The sequence below is a fragment of the Pygocentrus nattereri genome, chromosome 8 (genome assembly GCF_015220715.1).
Source record: "Pygocentrus nattereri isolate fPygNat1 chromosome 8, fPygNat1.pri, whole genome shotgun sequence".
In the NCBI taxonomy this organism is placed as follows: Eukaryota; Metazoa; Chordata; class Actinopteri; order Characiformes; family Serrasalmidae; genus Pygocentrus; species Pygocentrus nattereri.
In genome coordinates, this window is record NC_051218.1 from 38,000,626 (window position 1) to 38,013,827 (window position 13,202).

The 13,202-nt window shown below is 41.5% G+C and overlaps 2 long non-coding RNA genes across 2 annotated transcripts; both read right to left on the reverse strand.

Annotated features, from left to right (window-relative positions):
* Window positions 1-5,660: 5,660 nt before the first annotated feature.
* On the reverse strand, window positions 5,661-5,917 carry LOC108418371. Its single transcript, XR_005130547.1, has 2 exons — window positions 5,856-5,917; window positions 5,661-5,715 (listed from the first exon to the last, which is right to left on the reverse strand). It is a non-coding gene; the product is annotated as an uncharacterized LOC108418371 (long non-coding RNA).
* A 4,919-nt stretch (window positions 5,918-10,836) lies between these two features.
* On the reverse strand, window positions 10,837-11,093 carry LOC119263817. Its single transcript, XR_005130545.1, has 2 exons — window positions 11,032-11,093; window positions 10,837-10,891 (listed from the first exon to the last, which is right to left on the reverse strand). It is a non-coding gene; the product is annotated as an uncharacterized LOC119263817 (long non-coding RNA).
* Between the last annotated feature and the right edge of the window lie 2,109 nt (window positions 11,094-13,202).

Genomic DNA, 13,202 nt, shown 5'->3' on the forward strand with positions numbered 1-13,202 from the left:
ACTGATAAGCCAAAACATCTGCCTACTATGCTGCCAGTCCTTCATGTGAGGCCAAAAACAGCTGATGTGAAAGAAATCCATGAAGGTTTGTCTTTTCCTGGTGTTCTTGTAAAGTATTAAGTGCTTCACTGAATTTCAAGATCAGAAGGTCTGAAGCTGCATCTTAATAGTAACGTATGCTAATGACCACACCAGCAACAGGTCATTCACACAAACACCTCTTCTGCTGGGAAATGAACTTTTTCTTCAGTTGATCTTGTTATAGAGCTTCACTGATTGGCACTTTTCGCCATGGATTTGTTTAACGAGTTTATTTTCAGGTGCCTTCCCACTTAGTCAATATCTTTTCTGTCCAATTTCTATTTGGTATGAAATCAGCTTGCAGACCATATTCATAAACTGAAGCTATGGATTCATTCAGCAGCTGATCAAAGTGTTCTATGATGCCCTTCCATTATAACCAATTTATGTGCCATGTCTTCACGAGCAAGGTTCTAATGAAAGCAAAATGCAAACGTACACTTCGCTTGATTCAACAACTTCAAAGAGGGTGAGTGAAATGAGAAGTGTCTCGGTGTTCTGTGCATGATGAACACTAGCAGAATATATCAAAGATAAAGTAGTGTGTTATTGTATGCAGGGTATTCTGAAGTTAACGCATAGCAATGTATGATGTCAGACTGACATTTCTAGTTCAGTTAGTTTGTAGCAGAGTTCTGTGGCAGATGGATGAAAGAAAGGAAACAAAAAAAAAAAAAACAAAAAAAAAAAAGACAGACAGACATGCAACCAAGAGAATTTGTAAAATGTTTGCATAATTAAATGGTTATCATGTAAACAAAGTCATTGAGAGAGGTTGGGTATGAAACGCTTCATTCTAGAGAAACTACAGTGGTGGTGATGGGAATCACATGTATGAAGAGTTCAATTAAAGTCAAAGTTCTTATTAGTCCCACAGTGATAAATAAAAAAAGCTCCATCCTGACCCATCCAGTGCAGTGAAACACCACATACACACTAGTAAACACAAACACACACACAGGCAGAATAGCCTGGAGCAGTGGGCAGCGCTATTCACAGTGCCTGGACCACAGTTGAGGATTTGGCACCTTGATCAAAGGCACTTCAGTCATGTATTGTTGGCTCAGGGGACTGAATTCTCTCACAGGACTTAGTTCCCTAACCTCCAGCCCATGACATGCCCCCAAAAAGCATGTCAGAAGTGCTACCTGAACACAGTAGCCTTAGATCACTCGGCCATCCTGACCTCTAAACATCACAGAAAAGCTATTACATGGAATGGTTATGAATACGTTGCCTGATGTTTTATGACCATTTTTATATAAGCTTTTTTTTTTTTTTTTGTTTTTAATAGTCATTTTAAAAATTTGGATTCCTGGTTCCCATCACCACCACTGTAAAGAAATCCAATTCAGTATGTTTATCTACAACGGACCACTTCACATACTCAATGACTTTCCTTACATCTCAAGCATTTAAGTATGAAGATTATTATATAAAAAAAAAAAAAAAAAAAACATGGAATTTCCGTTTATTTCATATTAAGATTTAGAACCCGCTAGCAGCACCTGGCCATAAGATGTGCCCATTAGTAGTACAATTCTTACAAGCTTTACTGTAGGACAAAGCGTGCCACCTTGGTTTTACATGCCACTTATCGTTGCACCACTATACACTTTCAGTAAAAAAGTCCTTTACATATAGGACTCATGGGGCAATTAAGAAAGAGAGATAGCTTGCAAATGAATAGCAAATCCAGGGGATTTATTCCAGCCCATCACTTAAGCCAATTTATACATTAAAGTTCCAACTAAAACTGCCAGTCTTTCAGGCAGTGCTAAAAGACCACTGAATGGGAAAACCTGCCTGGAACAAAATCACAATTCCACCTGTGAGTCATCTGAATGTGTTTCAATGGAAAGGATTTAAAAAAAAAAAAAAGCCTTGTACAAAAGCCTCGACATGGTCAATTTCACAAATTTGCTTCAATTTCAATACACATACACGTTTTCTAAGTCACTTCTCCCTTAGCGTCACGGGGAGTGCTGGAGCCAATCCCAGCGGTCATCTGGCAGAAGGCAGGACATACCCTGGACAGGTCGCCAGGCCATCAATTGAATCAATTTAGCTCTGAATTTTCAAACTTTTTGATTTTGGACTCCACTGCAGGAGCAACGACTGGCCAGGTATACCTGCTTGTGCCCTTGTGCAAGGCACTTAACCCCCACTGCCCCAGGCAACACTGCTTCAGTGATGATGCTGTACTGTTCCCAGATTGGGCTTAGTTAGGCAGCAAAATGACTAATTTTCCTTGTATGACCAATAAAATACTGTTATGACACCCACAGTTTGTTTAAAGTGCCTTGGGATCAATAACATGTGGCACTAAAAGACTGAACTGGAGATGACTGATTAAAAGCTGGAGGAACAAGCCAATAGAGCTTTTGAAGCCATTTTATTACAACCAACCACAATGAAATGGTGCACTATAATACCTAGTACCACACTGGAAAACCTAAACTGTGGATGGCACCAAAGAAAACAAAAAGAACCCAACCATGTTTGCTTAATCTAAAACAAGAAGAACAAAAAAAAGCTACTACTCTAGTCTGTTGACCGCTAAGTGATGCAAGTGCATAGGCGCGCCGCTCTTACCTGGTTGAAACTTGGAAGTTGAAAATTGTACAAATAACCAAACAATCCCTTAAAATGAAATAAATCACTTCCCCAACATGAGCCAAAGTCTTCTAAACCAAGTTTAGAGCATTCCCAATAAAAGAGCTTAACACCACAAACTAATACAGAGCATATATGATCAATCTTCTCTCTTCAGCCATCTTGAAGGCTTCTTTTGTAAGCTTAAGCTCCTCCCCCAGATACACCAGCCAGGTCTCTGACTGGTCAGAGGTCCACCTTACATGACTGAGTACAAAGCTAGTACACCTATGAAGAGAGAGAGACACAGAGAGACACCCCAAATACATGCTTATACATAACAAGTGCATAACATAAAGCTGCATTTTAGAGTGATTTGTCACTTCCTTTTCCAACTGTTGGCCACTTTGGGTGCATGTTGCTTTGAGTGTGTCACTAAAATATGAGCAGTTTTAGGCCATAACCTGAAGTGCCTTAACATAATATTATTCCAACCAGCATAATTATTCCCAACTCCAGTCCATTTTCTCAACTGTTGTAATTATTGTCCAGTAGACATGTGCATGTAGCTTTACTGGACACAACATAAGAGGCTTCTACACATCATATCCATGGTCTGATTTGCATAATGTTCATCTAATATGAAAGAGTGAGACAGCAGGGTGCTTGTGTAAATGTCCAAGGAAAAGCACTGACCAATAGAATGTGAAGCCAACTTAACACATATTTTAAAAAATTAGGTTCTCTTTGTTTTCCTTTTTTATAATAAAAAAAGTTGGTCAAAAGCAATAGAGCACTGAAAGCTGTGATGTTTGTGATAACACATTCTCCTTTGTGTTATTGCCTAATTGTCTATTGAAGGTAAGTACATTTTCTGGTTTTATACTGTAGCTGAAAGTATAAGTGTGCTAAGTGGTCTGAGTCATAAGCCATTCGTTCAATGTAAATGATTGGGAAGTTAACTTATTTTATTTCAGAAGAAACAGATTTAAGTAAACACCTCCTTAATACAAACTCACATCCACCCAAAGAGCATCGGAGAAGATGATAAATGCATGACAAATCCTATAATACCTTTTACTAATTAAAAACAAACTGTCAGAAAATAAATTACATTGATTTTGAGGCTGTTCATGACAATAATAATAAAATATTGCTGAATTTAACAGACAGATGGATCATTAAGCCCGGTAGAGAGATTTAGAGGAAGCTTAACCTGATGTTTTCCGTACATTTTGAGAGCGAGTATCATTGAGCAAAAATAAGATGGATCTGTGTTCTTCTTCTTGCTCTGCCTCTGCTTCAATATGCAATCAGATGTATCTTTAATAAACTAACATAAGAGCCTCTCACGCCGCCTCTTGCTCTCCAGCTCACCAGCTCACCTACAGGTGTTGCATCTCAAGTGTTTTGCAATTTAATCACATCTGACTGAAAATGAAGGACCCCGTGCTGCACTGAACATCATCAGCAGTAACTTTTAAATGATTAAATCGCAGACTGGACTGGACACTCTGCTCACTGGGGGACACCAGGCTGTTAAAGGCTTGTAATTGTAATGCTGAAGAAATTGCACATTATTATTACAGATTAACAGATTTAACTCTTTACTCTCCAAACATATGAGGGAACCCAAAAAGTTCAAATATACCACAGGAACATACAATATGTTAACATGCAATGACACAAAACATACACAACATACAGTACTGAGCGAAAGTCAGAGACTTCACACACATTATCTAAGTCCTTTGTCCTCCTGGGTCGCAGAGGATGCTGGAGCCTATCCGAGTGGTCATTAGATGGAAGGCAAGAAACACCCTGGACAGGTCATCAGGCCATTGCAGGGCAGACATACAGGCATATACATTCACAACTACGGGCAATTTAGCATCTCCAATTGGCCTGACTGCATGTCTTTGGACGGTGGGATGAAACACACAGACAAAAGTAGAACAAGGAAAAACCACACAGAATGGACCCTGGTCACCCAGCCGAGGAATCGAACCCAGACCTTTCTGGCTGTAGACTGTCATAATTAGCTTCTATTGTTTTCAACAGACCTGCTTTCAGTTTTTCAAAGAAATCTACAGTAACACTTTTTCACACCTCTAAAATTCAGTCTTAGAAGTTGGTTGTATTTCCTGCTTCCCGAGTGGAGATGAAAGCTTTAAGTACTGTCTTTCTGATGGGGACAAGTTCAATGGTCTACCGGGTCTTGTACATTTGTCAGCAGTGCCAGTTTCTTCAGTATTAGTGGATTATTTTTATTACACAATTGGATTGATTTATTTCTAATCTCAGAAATATCTCCTGAAAATGAATAACTTGTATTTAATGTCAATTTTGAAAATTAAAGATATGAATAAATGCACTGTCCTGTGTAACTCATTCCTTGGTTACAGGGTAGGGGTGGTGGGTTAGCTGTCATTTTCCATAAAAGTTTGAGAATTACTCTAAATTACATCTACTTTCAAATATGTGGCTCTAAAGGTATCTGGCTTCACTGCCTTCAAATTGTTGTTGGTATATTAGTAAAACATTCCACCTCTGACGTTAGGTCTGATCTAAGCAGGATGCTTATCATTGCTCATTCCATGTCCCCATCTCTGCTTGTAATTAGTGACTTTAACATTCATGTGGACATATTTGGGCTTCTTTCTTATCTGCTGATTTATGGTCATGCTTGACTGTCTCAATTTAACTCAACATGTTCATTTTCCAAACCAAGCATGACTATGGTCTTGTTTTGATTTGCTCTATTGGTTGTACTGTAAATAGGGCTTCTAGACATTATATTTGCATTTAAAATTTGGGACACTGTGCAAAATGTAAATAAAACACTGCAATGATGTGAAACATCACTTGTATACATATCTAATTGAAAATTTTACAAAGACTGTGACGGAGCTGCCCTCCGCCACAATGTACATATGTTTAAACTTTCTAGGTAATGGGGACATTTCATACTCAGAGACACAAACTGTTTTTAAATAGCATTTATTGATTGAGTGGTTATGCTGGGGAACAAGAGTAAACCTGCAGAGAAAAGAAACAAAACTTAATGGTGAATGTGAATGTTTTATTATTTGTAAATTTAGATTGATTTAGTGATGTAATGAAACATATATTATAAACTAACATTATTGAAACGCTTGGGGAAGGCAACAAGTACTTACCTGTGAATAGACTCCAGAGGAAGGTAGCCGTGTTTTCAGTCAGGGAGGAAAACAGGACCCTTTGTCTGCTGCGTTTTTATAGTGAACTTTCCCCCCCGCGCAAAAACCGGAAGTGACGTCATAGCACTTCCTGTTTAGCTCTATAAAAGCCCTAGATGGACCAGAATGAGCCAGTCTTGTGAGAGAGGTAATGGAATGTGGTTGAAGCCTAAAACCCTCTCAAGTTGTGATTGAATAACTGATTATTCAAATTAAGCTGTATATATTTGTAAATATTTTTCTTTTGGCGTTGGATAAATTGCATTTTTTGTTTTTTTTTGTTTGGTTTTTCACTGGGATTTAATAAACACCGATTTTTGCACCCCAAACTGGAATGTACCCACGTGTCTTTTCCGTCGGACCATCACAAGTGGTGTCAGAAGTACTACAGTTTTTCCAGGGGGCATAACATTTTCAGGCATTTCTCAGAGTATCAGGAACTGTTTCTCGTGAGATTTTGCCACTTAAAGGTGTTGTGGTATGATCCTGAGAAGTCGAGGTATGGCGGACAGCTCAGGCAAAGATTCCAGTCCCAGTGAAGTAAAGCAGAGAAAAGCAACAGCCAATGCATCAGACACATCACTGCAAGAGCTAGCTGAGATGCTTCAAGGGTTCATGGAGAGCCAAGCTGCAAGGGATGAGCGGGCGGAGCGAGAAGCCATCCGACAGGAGCAGCGATGGAAGAGCCTACAGCACCAATTCCGACAACTGCAACAGCAGGTGGACCAGCGAGGACAGCCTGAGGAGGATGCCAACGAAGGAGCCAGTGGCCAAACAGGAGAAGAGCAGGAGCAGAGAGTACCACCGGGCTTTAGGGAGCCCAAACTGTATCCCCTGACTCCAGAGGACAACATAGAGCACTTCCTGGCAACCTTTGAGCGTATTGCAAAGGTCTGCCGCTGGCACAAAGAGGATTGGGCAATTCGGCTAGTTCCGCTGCTTACCGGAAAAGCCCGAAGTGCATATGTAGCCATGGACAGTGAGCATGCTGAGGACTACGAGGAAGTCAAAGCTGCTATTCTTGCTAAGTATGAAATAACACAGGACATTTACCGCCAGAGATTTCGTGCACTAGAGGTTTATCCTGGGGAGACACCACGTGAATTGTATGTTCGCCTAAAGGAATTATTCTCAAAATGGGTCAGGCCTGAGCAGAAGTCAGTAAAGGAAATATCTGAAATGATGATCCTGGAGCAATTTCTGCGGATGGTGAACACAGAGATGGAGGTGTGGATCAAGGAGCGAAACCCCAAGACTGCAGAGGAGGCAGCGCAATTGGCCGAAGTCTTCATCTCTGCCAGAAGAAGTAAAGGACCCTGCAGCTTCAGCCGAGACCAGCACTTCAGCCGTAAGTCTGTAGGGGATGATAGGGGCCTTGGTCATGCTTATAGCAGAACATACTTTCAGAGTAGACACTCTCCACCTAAATTACCTACTAGTACACCTCGAAGTGACAAGCCTATAAAAAGAACCAATAAAGAAGTTAGGTGCTTCTATTGTGGAGAATTAGGCCATACTAAACCCTACTGTCAACGTTGGACAACTAAGTCAACCCTTTTGTGTACAGTCCCCAGACCAGAACCAAAAGTTGTAGATGAACAGGTGATAGGGCCAACTATTGCAGTACTGATAAATGGTCAGCAAGAAAATGCTTTGGTGGATACAGGCAGTACTCAGACACTGGTAAGGGAAAGTTTGGTTCCTAGAGAAGACTGGAAGGAGGCTAGAGTACAGGTGAGCTGTGTACATGGGGATGAAAGAAGTTACCCCACTGCTGAGGTTTACTTAACAGTAGATGGGCAAACATTTCTAATGACAGTAGCAGTAGTAGCTCAGTTACCTTATCCTGTAGTTTTAGGCCAGGACCTTCCAGTGATTATAGACCTGCTTCCTAAAACTCAACAGTGTATGATAATGACAAGAGCACAGAGTGCAAGAGAGGCTCTAGCAGAATTACCTTTTAAAGACAGTGTGGAAGTTAACTTCAGTAAACCAACCAAACCTAAAGCTCAGAGACGCAGGGAAAAGTTCCTGAGGTCAACATTAGTAGACCAGGAAGAGCCCCTACCAAAGCCAGAGGCTCCAGTAGATCTCGTCATACCATCAAACATTTCCACGTTGCAGGGTCAGGATCCAACTTTGCAACCGTGGTTTAATAAGGTGTCTGAGATTGATGGGGTAAAGCAGAAGGGCAAAGGGATAACTGAAGAAGCTTATGTCTTGAAAAAAGGAATCCTGTATCAACGCAGAGGTGAAGTTGAGTTGTTAGTTGTTCCAGCTGCCCTAAGGTTAACTGTAATGAAACTGGGCCATTCCATACCCTGGGCAGGACATTTGGGTAAACATAAAACACTAGCTCGTATTGGTGCACGTTTCATATGGCCAAACATATACTCTGATGTGACTGAATTTTGTAAAACATGTCAGGAGTGCCAATTGACATCAGGCAGATTAGTCCCCACTGCACATTTGCATCCTCTTCCTATAATTGAAACTCCATTTGAGAGGATAGGAATGGACATAGTGGGCCCCCTAGAAAGGAGCAGGACAGGGAACAGGTATATTTTGGTGGTATGTGATTATGCTACACGATACCCTGAAGCTTTCCCTTTACGTACCATTAAGGCCAGGCAGATAGCAAATGCTCTAATCCATCTGTTTGCAAGGGTAGGCCTCCCTCGGGAGATTCTGACAGATCAAGGAGCAAACTTCCTATCCAGTTTATTGCAAGGTGTCTACAAACTGCTAGGCATACATGGCATTAAGACCTCCCCCTATCATCCTCAAACAGATGGCTTAGTGGAACGATTCAACCAGACCCTGAAGTCAATGCTCCGTAAATTTGTTTCACAGACCGGTACTGACTGGGACCAGTGGCTTCCCTATCTTCTCTTTGCTTACAGAGAGGTTCCCCAGGCATCTACAGGATTTTCTCCCTTCGAGTTGCTTTATGGACGACATGTGAGGGGACCATTGGATCTCCTGAGAGAGCAGTGGGAGGAACCCAAGGCGACTGGAGAGAATGTGGTAGCCTATGTGGTGAAGATGAGAGAGAAGCTAGAGGAGATGACTGCGCTGGCCCAGGAGCATCTGCGGAAGGCACAGAACAGTCAGAGAGCCTGGTATGACCGGAAAGCCCGTACTCGAGAGTTCAAGCCAGGGCAGGAAGTATTGCTGCTTCTGCCAACCAGCGAAAGTAAACTCCTGGCCAAATGGCATGGACCATACAAAATCACCAGGAAAGTGGGACCAGTGACATATGAGCTTCTTATGCCTGAGCGGAGCAAGAAACACCAAAAGTTCCATGTCAACCTGCTGAAAGAGTATTGCAGAGGGACTGTAACAATGCAGCAACTCATGGTACGTGCAGTAAAAGAAGAAGAGCTGCCAGAGCAGTATTTCCCCACTCAGCCACCAGGACAGCCTGTGGATCTGTCTCACTTACCCTCAGAAAAACAAGAGCAGGTGATGAACTTCCTGGACCCGACACTCTTCACAGAAAAGCCTGGATACACCACCGTGGTTCAACACAAGATTCACCTGAAGGATAATACACCAGCTCGCCAGAAGTGTTACAGGGTCCCAGAAAGACTATTACCTGTTTTACAGGAGGAGATTAATACTATGATGGAGATGGGGGTAATTGAATCCTCAGACAGTGAGTGGTGCAGCCCAATAGTGCTGGTACCTAAAAAGGATGGGACTATGAGATTTTGCATTGACTTCAGGCTGATCAATTCACTGTCAAAGTTTGACCCATACCCAATGCCACGAGTGGATGACCTGATTGAGAGACTGGGTAGGGCAAAGTACATCACTACCATTGATTTGAGCAAAGGGTATTGGCAGGTACCTTTATCACCAGACGTAAAGGAACTAACCGCTTTCAGGACACCGTATGGGATGTTTCAGTTTACAGTGATGCCGTTTGGCCTGCAGGGTGCACCAGCAACATTTCAGAGATTAATGGATAAGGTTCTGGAGGGTACATCAGACTATGCAGCAGCATATCTGGATGATGTGGCCATTTTTAGTCACACCTGGCAGGACCACCTGGCACATCTCCAGAATGTGTTTCAGAGGATTAAGACAGCGGGGTTAACCATCAATCCTCAGAAATGTGCCATTGCTCAGAACCAGATCAAGTATCTAGGATTTGTGCTGGGTAATGGACTAGTACGACCACAAGTGGGAAAGGTGGAGGCAATACGGTCCTTTCCTGTGCCCACAATAAAGAGGAGGGTTCGATCTTTCCTTGGACTGGTTGGTTGGTACCGGAAGTTTATACCGCAGTTTTCCACTAGAGCTGCAGCCCTTACTGACCTCACAAAGAAATCTGCACCAGGGACTGTGAAATGGACAGGGGAGTGTGAGAAGGCATTTCAGGACCTAAAGGATGCTCTGTGTGAGGACACAATGTTGCAGAGTCCTGACTTTTCAAAGCCTTTTATTCTGCAAACTGATGCCTCAGGTGTAGGATTGGGGGCTGTACTGTTGCAGGAGGATGGGACTCAACGCAGACCAGTGGCTTTTATTAGCCGGAAACTGTGTCCTCGTGAGACTCGATATTCGACAATTGAAAAGGAGTGTTTGGTGGTGAAATGGGCAGTGGACTCCTTTAGATATTACCTTTTGGGTAGGCATTTTCAACTAGAGACAGACCACCGGGCTCTGGTGTGGTTGAATAAAATGAGAGATGCGAATGCTAGAATCACCAGGTGGTATTTGTCCTTGCAACCTTTTAAATATACTGTTACATACAGGACAGGTGCTTCTAATGTAGTGGCAGATTCTTTGTCCAGGGCAGCTGAGGAAGTGTCCTGAAGCCCCTTCCATCAGCTGGAGATGGGGGAGGGAATGTGACGGAGCTGCCCTCCGCCACAATGTACATATGTTTAAACTTTCTAGGTAATGGGGACATTTCATACTCAGAGACACAAACTGTTTTTAAATAGCATTTATTGATTGAGTGGTTATGCTGGGGAACAAGAGTAAACCTGCAGAGAAAAGAAACAAAACTTAATGGTGAATGTGAATGTTTTATTATTTGTAAATTTAGATTGATTTAGTGATGTAATGAAACATATATTATAAACTAACATTATTGAAACGCTTGGGGAAGGCAACAAGTACTTACCTGTGAATAGACTCCAGAGGAAGGTAGCCGTGTTTTCAGTCAGGGAGGAAAACAGGACCCTTTGTCTGCTGCGTTTTTATAGTGAACTTTCCCCCCGCGCAAAAACCGGAAGTGACGTCATAGCACTTCCTGTTTAGCTCTATAAAAGCCCTAGATGGACCAGAATGAGCCAGTCTTGTGAGAGAGGTAATGGAATGTGGTTGAAGCCTAAAACCCTCTCAAGTTGTGATTGAATAACTGATTATTCAAATTAAGCTGTATATATTTGTAAATATTTTTCTTTTGGCGTTGGATAAATTGCATTTTTTGTTTTTTTTGTTTGGTTTTTCACTGGGATTTAATAAACACCGATTTTTGCACCCCAAACTGGAATGTACCCACATGTCTTTTCCGTCGGACCATCACAAAGACAACATGTCAAACAGATTTATTTTCTTAAATATGTCCACTTTTACTTTGATGCAACATATTTGAAAATAGTTGGGACAGGGGCATGTTTACCTGTCCTGAAAGGGAAATGTTTTAATATAGGATTTCAGCTGCTCAACAGTTTAGCATTTCCTTGTCATATTTTTGTTTCATAATGCACAAAATGTTTTCAGTGTGTGATGGTTCTGAACTGCAGGTAGGCCACTTTTGCACCTGGACTCTTTTACTACAAAGCCACACTGCTGTAATACGTACAGAATGTGGTTTGGCATTGTATTCTTGGAATAAACAAGACTTCTCTTAAAAAAGATGTCATCTGGCCTATGTTGCTCCAAAAACTTTGGAGCGGCAATGGTGCCTTCAAAGATATGCAGGTCACCCATGGCATGTGCACTAATGTGCCCCCATACTATCACAGATACTGGTTTTTGAACTGTATGCTAACAACAAGACAGATGCTTCTTCTCCTCTTCAGTCTGGAGGACACGGCATACAAGATTTCCAAACAGAATTTCTGGTTTTGATTTATTGGACCACAAGACACATTTCCTCTTCACCTCAGTCCATCTGAAATGAGTTTGGGCCCAGAGAAGGTGACAGCATTTCTGGATCCTATTTATATCCTGTTTTACTTCTTTGCCTGGCAAAGTTTTAATTTGCATTTGTGGATGCAGTGGCAAACTTTTCACAGACAGAGGTTTTCAGAAGTGTTCCTGAGCCCATGCAATGAGTTCTACTACAGAATCTTTTCTGTTTTTATGTAGTGCTGCCTGAGGGCCCGAATATCATGGCTAGCCAATGTTGGTTTTTGGCCTTGTCTATTGTATTCAAAGATTTCTGGATTCTCAGTATTTTTATCAAGATTACAATATGTACCATAGATGATCAAATACCCAAATTCTTTGAGATTTTCCACTGAGAAATGTTATTCTTGAATTGTATTACTAATATTTGCCTGCACAGTCTTTTATAGAGTGGTGAAGCCTCAGTATCTCGGGGATGTTCTTTTTAGACTCAGTTATTTTACTTACCTGTTGCCAATTAAACTATTTCGTTGTGAGATGTTTTTAGCATTATACAACTTTGCCCGTCTGATTCATGCTGCTGGCATCAAATTCCAAATGGTCACATAATTTCAAAAAACGATTTAAATTTTCAGTTTCAACAGTTGATAGGATGTCTTTACGCAGTTTTGTATTTGTTGTATTACACCTAACCCCTGTGTGTGTGTGTGTCTGTGTGTGTGTCTGTGTGTGTGTGTGTGTGTGTGTGTGTCTGTGTGTGTGTGTGTGTTTTTGTGTATAAAGAGTTTCCTTGTTCTTTTCTGATTGTTTGGCTTCTCTTCACAGCCTCTGTAGTAATTCCTTCTCTAATTTATGTCCCGTTGATTCTGACTGTATCTGTAAGATCATTTCCAAGGCTAAATCTCCCGGCATGCCAACTCGACCCTGCTCCAGTCCCACTCCTAAAGCTCTGCCTTTCTGACATTTCTACTACTATTTTCCATCTCATTACGTTTCTTGCACTCTGAAAAAGGCTGGTGTCATTATTATTGTTAAAAGCCTGGCCAAAATAGCTCAGTTATGGAAATCTGCTATTGCCTCTAAAGTTCTTGAGAGACTTGATGCCTCACAGCTGCAAGATTTTCTGAACACAAATAACTTTTTTGAGACTTTTCAGTCAGCTCTTCATAGTACTGAGACAACTCTTGCCCATGTGTCCTAATGATCTTCTCCTATCCT